The following is an 8,805-nucleotide window of genomic DNA, read 5'->3' as shown; positions in this document are numbered from 1 at the left end:
GCTTGGTATATTGAAGCTAGTGAGCACAGTTGCCTAGCAGCTCTAGAACCGATGGTGCTGTAAAAGTGGATGGACTGCATTGCATACGTAACATTTTATCATAAGCATTTTTAGGCACAGTCTTTATAAGAGAACAAATTACATTCCTTCAGGTTTATATTTATTTTTAGAGTGTACTTAGAAAAATCAGAATCTAGCTATATGACATCAACCTCTTCAACTTTGGTTGAATACTTAAGGTCTTACTGTTAACTACGGAGTAGAAATGAGACACAAATAAAAACCATTTTAAAAGCTTAAAGGATCCACCTTTCCTTGCTGAAAATTACATCCTTCGTAGAAGCAGGTCAATGGTAGCTAGCCAGACTCTGCCTAAGACTTCTAGATAGATTCAACCTCTTGGACATGCTTGAGTTAGTATTTCACTTCAAAATATGAATCCCTCTCAGAATTAGTATATTCAGAGAAGTAATAAAAACTTATACATAATACTTTCAGTGAATTTCTCCAAATTTCAAGCACTCTTTAGGGATTAAAGGTGAGGCTTATATAAAAGGAAAAAGAGCTCTTTAAAGTTATTGGGCATCACCCTGTGTAATAGGGGACATTCTGAAGAGACCACTTGAAGGTTTTTGAGGAACGGAAATAGCATATTGCTGCCTCTCAATTTGATGGCACTATCTGTCTGTCCCACTTCTCATCCCTAGTATCTCCTCCATAGTCTTGTTTTAGTCATTTTTGTTTCTGTTCTTTGTGGGGCTCCGTTTCAGATCCTTGGTTAGATTATCTCAGTAGGTCACCTCATTATGGCCAAGGAAGTATCGACATTTGACCTGTGGAGAGAAGTATTTCTTAATATTAAAACCTTTTCTCCACTCTCTATCCCCCTATTTCACCCCGCTCCCCAAGATTGTGAGGTCGTGAACAGGATGTTACAGTAGGAGGCTTGAGGAAATATGTAAAAAGCATGGATTTTGGAATCAGATGAAACTGAAGTCAAATCTATTTATTGGATAGGATTTTTGGACAAATTACTTGACCTATCTAAATCTCAGATTTCTTGTCTGAAAATTAAAGTTAAACAGTATCAAAATTTGTTCTGAGAATTACATAACATAAGTGATAGGACACCAGCTTATACATAACAGGCCCTGAGGAATGCTGTTTTTCTAATGTCAGTGCATTTACCAACTCTTTCTGGTGCTCTCCTTCCCAGCACATGACAGGATTGCACTTTAGGACCCATTTTTAGTTGGGTGGAGCTGTGGGACTGTTTCTAGCTAATGAATTGTGAGCAAAAGCAACATATATTTGAAACTACCAGTGCAAGCCCCTTTTCTTTTGACATGGTTACTGGTAACATTCAAGATAATGACTGTTATCTCAGCTTGGGTTCAAGGGCTATAATGAGGAGAATGTCCCCGTTTACCCATGAAGGGTGAATAGAATAAAGAAGAAACAAATTTTGATATATTCAGCTACTACAATTTTTATTTATTATTAGTGCAGCCTGACCCACCTTATCCTCTTGCTTTTTTCCTACTTGAACAACAAAGTATGGAAACTAAGAGAAGATGAACACAATTTAATTAGTGGACTGTGGAGGCATGTGATAGGTTTTCTGATTGTTCGCTGGTCACATGATGAAGTTATATTTCCAGACTGAAGCTTTTCTGGCATTGGGGATGGATCCACATTTCAGCCCAAGTAGAGGAGCTTGGGGAAAAAAAGATATGAGGAAAGCTATTTATGGTGTCATTTACTAACTCATGGGAAACCTTGAGAAATGTCCCAGGGCTTTTATGTATTTTAGATTTACTCTTGGTTGAATTAACAACATTCTATTCTCCCTACCCCTTACCACCAGTCTTACTTAGAATGCATTAAAATATTCTTGAGTTCCAAAGAAATTAATCTATTCATAAATAAAAAATTTTTAAAAAAGCATCTCTTGGAAGTGAGTATTTCTTTCCACCATATATAATGTAATTTTGGAAAAAAATAAACATTAATCAAAATATTTAAATGTCCTGTTCTCTTCCCGCTCATAAATTTACTAGATTTATCAATAAAATTATCTCCTTAGAGGGCCAGTTGAATATAACCTACCAGCCACAGCAGTGAAAAAGAAACAAACTATAATAGAATGTCAATTTCTATTTCTAAACAAGTTATTACAGCCAGTGTCTCTGAATAATGAGAATGTTTACCAGCCCTAGTTGATAATGGAGAACTTTATGCATTATTTACCATAACTAAATTTCAGAACAGTACTTGTGAACCTCTCTTATTGCTCAGTGCAATGACAGCTGACTTATCATCATGATACTATATAGAAAAATAAAAGGTAACCTTTATTAAGGTATTACTATTTGCAAGGCAGTATGCTGAGTGCTTAGATCAGGATTGTATTCAGCTGCCTTTAGCAGAACCCTGGCCACAATGGCTTAGCCAAAATGGAGTTCATTTTTCTCATGTAACAAGAAGTCCGAAGGTAGGTAGTCCACTCCTGGCACAGCTGCTTGAGAAAGTCATCAAGGACACAGTTCTTCGTAGCTTCCTGATCAACCATTCTTAGCATGGAGCCTTTGTTCTCTTAGTTGCAAGACGGCCATTTTTCTTCCAGATATCCCCATTCTACACAGAATTAAAAAGTAAGGGCAATGAGCACATCCTACTGGGTCTGTCGCCCCCCCGACTCCCATCCCCCCATTTCTTTTTCAGAGCCTGTCACTTTCCTAGAAACCCCTCCCACAATAATAAAATCACAGGGTCACCATAACTGTAAGGGAGTCTGTGGAGGGAGTATTTTAGCTGGGCACATTCCCATCCCACACAAAATCTTGTTTCTGGTAATTAAAAGAAAAAGTAGAATGGATCTTGGGTAGACAGCTAATAATATCCTCCAGTAAACATTATCCCAGATCTTTGCCACAAAGCTATGAAGTAGCTACTGTTCCCCATGAAGTGGAAAAGCCCCACTTCATGCCTTAGGAGATCAAGGCAGAGGAGGCTGAAATAACTTACCTAAGGTTACAGATGATAAGTGGTAAAACAGGAATAGAAAGCGAGGCACCCTTTCTGGAAGATGATTCTCAAGGAATCACAGAAGGCAAAAATGGAACGCTGATCAAGTTTGGACCTTGGTTCTCCCGTAAGTCCTCTAACTGCTTAATCAATCACACAGAGAGCCAACCCAGGGCATGGCCACGGTCTCTCGGGCAATCTGCCAGCAGGTCCCTATGGGAGGCAGTTATGCTTCATACTTTCCCTGCTGTAACCACATACTCTCAGACTCCAAACAGTCTTGAGGCAGCTGTGACAGGCATCTGTATGAGCCCGTTAATGGGGCAGAATTCATGAGTCCAAAAAGCTTGGCACATCGTGATTTGGGAAGCCACGTAGGTTATGGGAGGGCTGAATCAAAGGCGTGGCCTTTCTGCCCTTTGGGTTATGAGAGTTTTTTTCAGGCATGGTAGAAGGCACTTCCGGCTCAGGGAGAGAAAAAATTGTTTTTGAAGCAACCAATATTTACAAATATTCAAATAGTCATAAAAATGCCGTTTTTTGCTTTTTTTTTTTTTTTTTAATCACCCTGTTATCTTTATTCATTGCTGTAGTTAACTTTAACAACTCCTGGCTAGGGTAAAATACATGAAGTATGGAAACAAGAAGAAAGGCTGAGCTCAGGAGAGCAGAGGCACTGGGAGCTAGCCAGTGTTCTCAGGTTGTAAAATAAAATCTCTAGACCAATCGGACACTGGCCTCAGGCCATGGCAGTGATTAAAGCCAGAGCTATAAAAAGTGCTATGGTGGGAATGGTTAGGGGGTTGTAGTGTGTGTGTGATGTGTGTGTGTGTGTGTGTGTGTGTGTGTGTTGGTTTTTCTTCAAAGCAGCTTAACATGAAACATAGTTTTCAGTTGGTTTGGAGTCTAAAAATAAAATTAAAGACTCATTTACTTTTGTTTTTTAATTAAGAACTTAAGCAACTTTACAGAAGAAAAGAAGCCTAAGAAGCATTAAGTTCTAAACTAGTTACATCACTCCAAGTTGCCCTGATCTTTGTTCAGATACTTTCATAGATTTTTACACAATTGTAATTATTGTAGCAGACATACAATTCTGGGTTCGACTTTTTTATGTAAATTTATTTCATATGAACATTTTCATACGTATTTGAACTATGTATTTCTCTTTTTTAAAGCTTTTGAGTATTTTGTTACATCAATCTGCCATGATTTGCTTAATCATCTCCGTATTGTTGAGCATATGGGTTGTTTTCGTGGTTTTGTTGTTATAAATGATGCCACTTCCAACATCTTTGTATAACTTCTGTATTTCTTTTTTGCCTTTAGGTTATTTCTTTCCATCATGTTCCCCAAAGTGGCATTATTTAGTCAGTGGATATGAAGTGACTTATCTCAGTATTCTGACTTACAGTGTCAACAGCAATGTAGAAATATAACTGCTTTTCCACATCACTGGATATGCTGGTTATTTACCTGTTGTCTTTTAGCTCCACATCAACGCTTCCATAATCTGCTTCGAAATGCTGGCTGGGCCTAGGAGACTGCAAACCACATTTCCCAGGCTTCCTTTCTAGCTGCTTCCTGTTAGGTTCTACCAATAGAAGATGCCAGCAGAAAATTAGAAGGCATTCAAAGGAAAGAGGGGAGAAGTCATAGTTCCTTTTCTTTCTGTTCCTGGCAGTATCTCTAGAGATGACTTCATTTCCGGATGCCCTCTCCCCAGTATTCCAGCCATCCTGTTTACCATTTCCAGTGACACAGTAAGAAGTACAGTCCTATTCTATAGTATTATGGTGTTTCTTCTTCCTTTTTCTACCCTCAGCTGCTTTCTGTCTTTCTGTCCTACTAATCTCAGGGTCCTACTACCTTTCCCTTTTTGACCTTTCAGCTCTTTGAACAATATAGTTTTCTGTGTTAAATGCTCTCTCTTTGAAATTCCTAGCTTGGTTTCTTTCCTAACTAGACTCTGACTTACAAGCTGGGTCTTATCATTCTAATATATTTTTTATTAGGGTAATGTGTATATAATGGCTCCCCAAAGTTTGATTTTGCATTTAAAACAAATCACTAGTGGAAATGCATTTTCTTAAACTAAAATATTTCACCTATTTGTCATTAATTTAATTGCATGTTTTTAAGAGTAATGATAAAAATCTCTACTTGACTACATCTATGTGCATTATTTCAATACGTTAAATAAATTCCTTACATTAAACAGAAAAAAATAATAGAACCATAAACATTTCATTAGCAAATATAATTGATTTATAAATTTAAATCTACACTTACGATCTTTATTCAGTTTTGTTAGCTTATTTTTCTGTTTTAGCAAATATTGTAGTGAGTTTAGTGGTGGCCCCCAAAAATACATGTCCATATCCAAATACCTGGAACTTGTGAATGTTACCTTATTTAGAAAAAGGGTCTCAGTAGATGCACTTAAAATAAGGATTTAGGGATTAGATCATCCTAGATTATCTGGGAATGGGCCCTGAATACAGTAACAAGTGTCCTTATAAAGAAAGGCAGAGAAAGATTTGTGACAGACAGAAGACTAGAAGATGCCCACAGGAATATGCATTCTCTTCTACTGGAAGTAAACAAGGCCCTGTGAAGATGGAGGCAGGAACAGGAGTTATGCAGCCACAAGCCAAGAAATGCTTGCAACCATCAGAAGCTGGAAGCGGTAAGGAAGGATTCTTTGAGCCTTCAGAGGGAGCAGAGAGCATCACCCTCCTGATACCTTCGTTTTGGACTTCTGGCCTCCATAACTGTGAGAAAGTGAATTTCTGTTATTATAAGCCATAAAGTTTCTGGTAATTTGTGGCAGTAGCCATAGGAACCTACTGCAAGTGTGAAACAATGTCAGTATCTATTCTTGAAAACTATTTTTTGTTTATTCCATTTGTAGTATTCAAAGTATTAACACATTAAAAGGGAAAAGAATCACATAAATATCGCCATTAGATAATTGGGTTTCAGATACTTCTTCATTTGTATCCATCTCTTATTTAGTATTGGTCCCCACTTTTTTTAGGTGAGATTTATTACAAGTTGTTCTTGTTCTGTTCTTTTCCATTTTGCTGATGACTGTAATAAGCCTTATAATTAGGCCTGTGTGTCATTCACGTTCAAGGAGAAACAAAACTCATTAGCTTCTTATTGAGCCAAACAAGACTCTTACAATTAATTTATCTTATCTGTTTTTTCCTTCCAGGCCTTTTTATTTCATTTTTAATCTATTATCCTTTTCTATTCCTTTATTTTGCTTCTTGTTATATCTGTGATTTCCAACCTAGTTTTTTTTTTCCTAATTGTAAAAATCACCAAAGATTCTCCTTGATTATTTCTTACCCATATTGTTCAAATTTGGAGAACTTTTGTCTGTAACTCATATTTTCCAACTGTGGTAGATATTTATGGTTTGCTTCTCCCTCAGACATTCATTCGGGAATGCAACCTTTTCTGGTGCAGCCTACATATGTCAAGGCAAACTAACCACCACCTCCTCTAACGGCAGAGATAGGCCAGGATTGACTTAGGCCAGTCAGCACATTCCAGTTCCCTGTTCACTGTCCTTGATCTGCAAGTGGACATTGGACTTCAGATGGTCCAATCAAGGTGAGTTTCAGGACTCTTGCTTAGAACGTTGGGACAGGAATGTTCATTCTCTTCTATGGAATATAAACAAGGAAGCATACAGCCCATTTGCAGTTGGCAGCCATGTTACATTGTCAGAGGAATCAGCACTAAGATGATGAAGCTCGTGCTATACATAGCTGAGAAGAGGATGGAAAGAGAATGGATCTTTGCTTTACCTATGGCCTTGCCACTTAAGTGAGCCAATATAACACTTTGTTATTGGCTAGCCCTTTACGCTGAGTTTTCTTTGATTCTAGCCTTAACTGGGATGTCAAGTAATAATTAATAAGTCATTTTTATTAAGACATGTAAATTTGAGTTTTTGATCAATAACCATAATACCTGTTACCATTTGTTACCTATTTTGCGCCATTATATTGAAAAGTAGTTATAATCTTTGTTATTAAAAGTGCAACTCGTGTCAAGTGCAGAGGGAGAAAGAATAGCACAGAAGGACACACAGAAGTCACACATTTCCACGAACAACTTTAAATTGAATAATAGGCACTCTCTCATTCTTAAAATGTCCTTGAGCCACCTCATTGCAGAGAACTTCTGGGGTGGGGGATGGTCTTTCATACACATTGCTTTGTGACTTTTGCTATCTTACAGTTTCCTCTTACCTCTTCACCTTAGAAGCAAACACAAATTCCTCTTCCTGTCACACTCAGAGCAGTCTGTCCCTTATCTGTCATGTCTTGCCCCTTAACTCATACTCGGAACCAAAGTTCTCACTTCCTGACCCAATGAGTGTTTTCCCTGTACAGACCTTCTGAAGAGGAATTCTCATGACAGTTATTAAGATAAGTTTCACCTTGGGTTGCAAAGAGGTTAAATCACTTTGCCCGGGGCTCATAGCTAAGAAGAGGAGAACTGGGCTATGAATGCAGATCTGCCTGTCTCTAAAGCCCAAGGTATTTTTATTATACCATGGCAACTCTCAATGAGTATTAAAGGTTGCTGTGTGACTTCTGAGTCTAGGTTAGAAAAGGCCATGCAGCTTCCCTTGCTCTGGGGAACTCGCTCTGGGAGCCTTCAGCTGCCATGTAAGAGACAGTGGCTATGCTGGGGCTGCCATGTGGAGAAATCACAAGGAGACAGATGCCTAAGGAGCCCCAGCTCTTCTGGGTCTTCCCAGTTCAGGCACCAGACCCCACAGAGCCACTTTCTGACTGCACCAGCATGAGGGATCCTGAGTGAGTACTACCTCGCTGAGCCAAGTCAATCCCTAGATTGGCTGGATATAAAGACACCAAGTTTGGGGTAGTTTGGTACACAGCAATAGATAACTAGGAAAAATGCACAATTTGTATTCAGTCAATCATGTAGCATGTTCTTTGTCCTTATGGAGCTTATGTTCTAGCAGAAAAAGCCGTGAGACTCACTATGACCAGCTTTTAAGCCGCTCTGCCATTTGGTCATCAGCCTTATTTATTGTACAGATCACTCTCCTCAAGGGCCTCTGGATTTTATGTTTTAATCAATATCTGGAGACTTTGCTTTTGATACATTTGTTATTTTAAGTGACAATATATAGGACCTTCCTTTTAATGGCGATTTTATCTAATATTTTGATTTTCAGATTCCTGAGTATTTTCTGCCATCTGATTTTTTAACATTAAACTTTTTGTTTTGAGGTCATTGTTAATAACGTGCAGTTGTAACAAATGATACAAAGCTCTCCTATGCGCTTTACCTAGTTTATCCCAAACAGTGATATCTTGCCAAACTAGACGACATGACCACAAGGATGTTGATATTGACATATTGACATAGTGAAGAAACAGAACATTTCCATCACTACAAGGATCTCTTCTGTTATTCTTTTATAGCCACATTCCCCTTCCCCCCTCCGATTCACGCCATCCCTGACTCCTGGCAACCACTAAGCTGTCCTCCATTTCTGTAACTTTGTCATTTGAAGAATGTTATATAAATGGATCATGCAGTACGTAACTTTTCAGAATTGGCTTTTTCTTCATTCAGCATAATCCCCTGCAGCTTCTACCAAGCTGTGTGCACAATAGTTCATTCCTTTCTATTGCTGACTAGTATTCCACGACATAGATGTACCACAGTTTGTTTGACCATCAGTCTATTGAGGATGTCTGGGTTGTTTCCACTTTTTGTCTA

Source organism: Rhinolophus ferrumequinum, chromosome 8, assembly GCF_004115265.2.
Source record: "Rhinolophus ferrumequinum isolate MPI-CBG mRhiFer1 chromosome 8, mRhiFer1_v1.p, whole genome shotgun sequence".
NCBI classification, from domain to species: domain Eukaryota; kingdom Metazoa; phylum Chordata; class Mammalia; order Chiroptera; family Rhinolophidae; genus Rhinolophus; species Rhinolophus ferrumequinum.
This window is presented reverse-complemented; position numbering follows the sequence as displayed.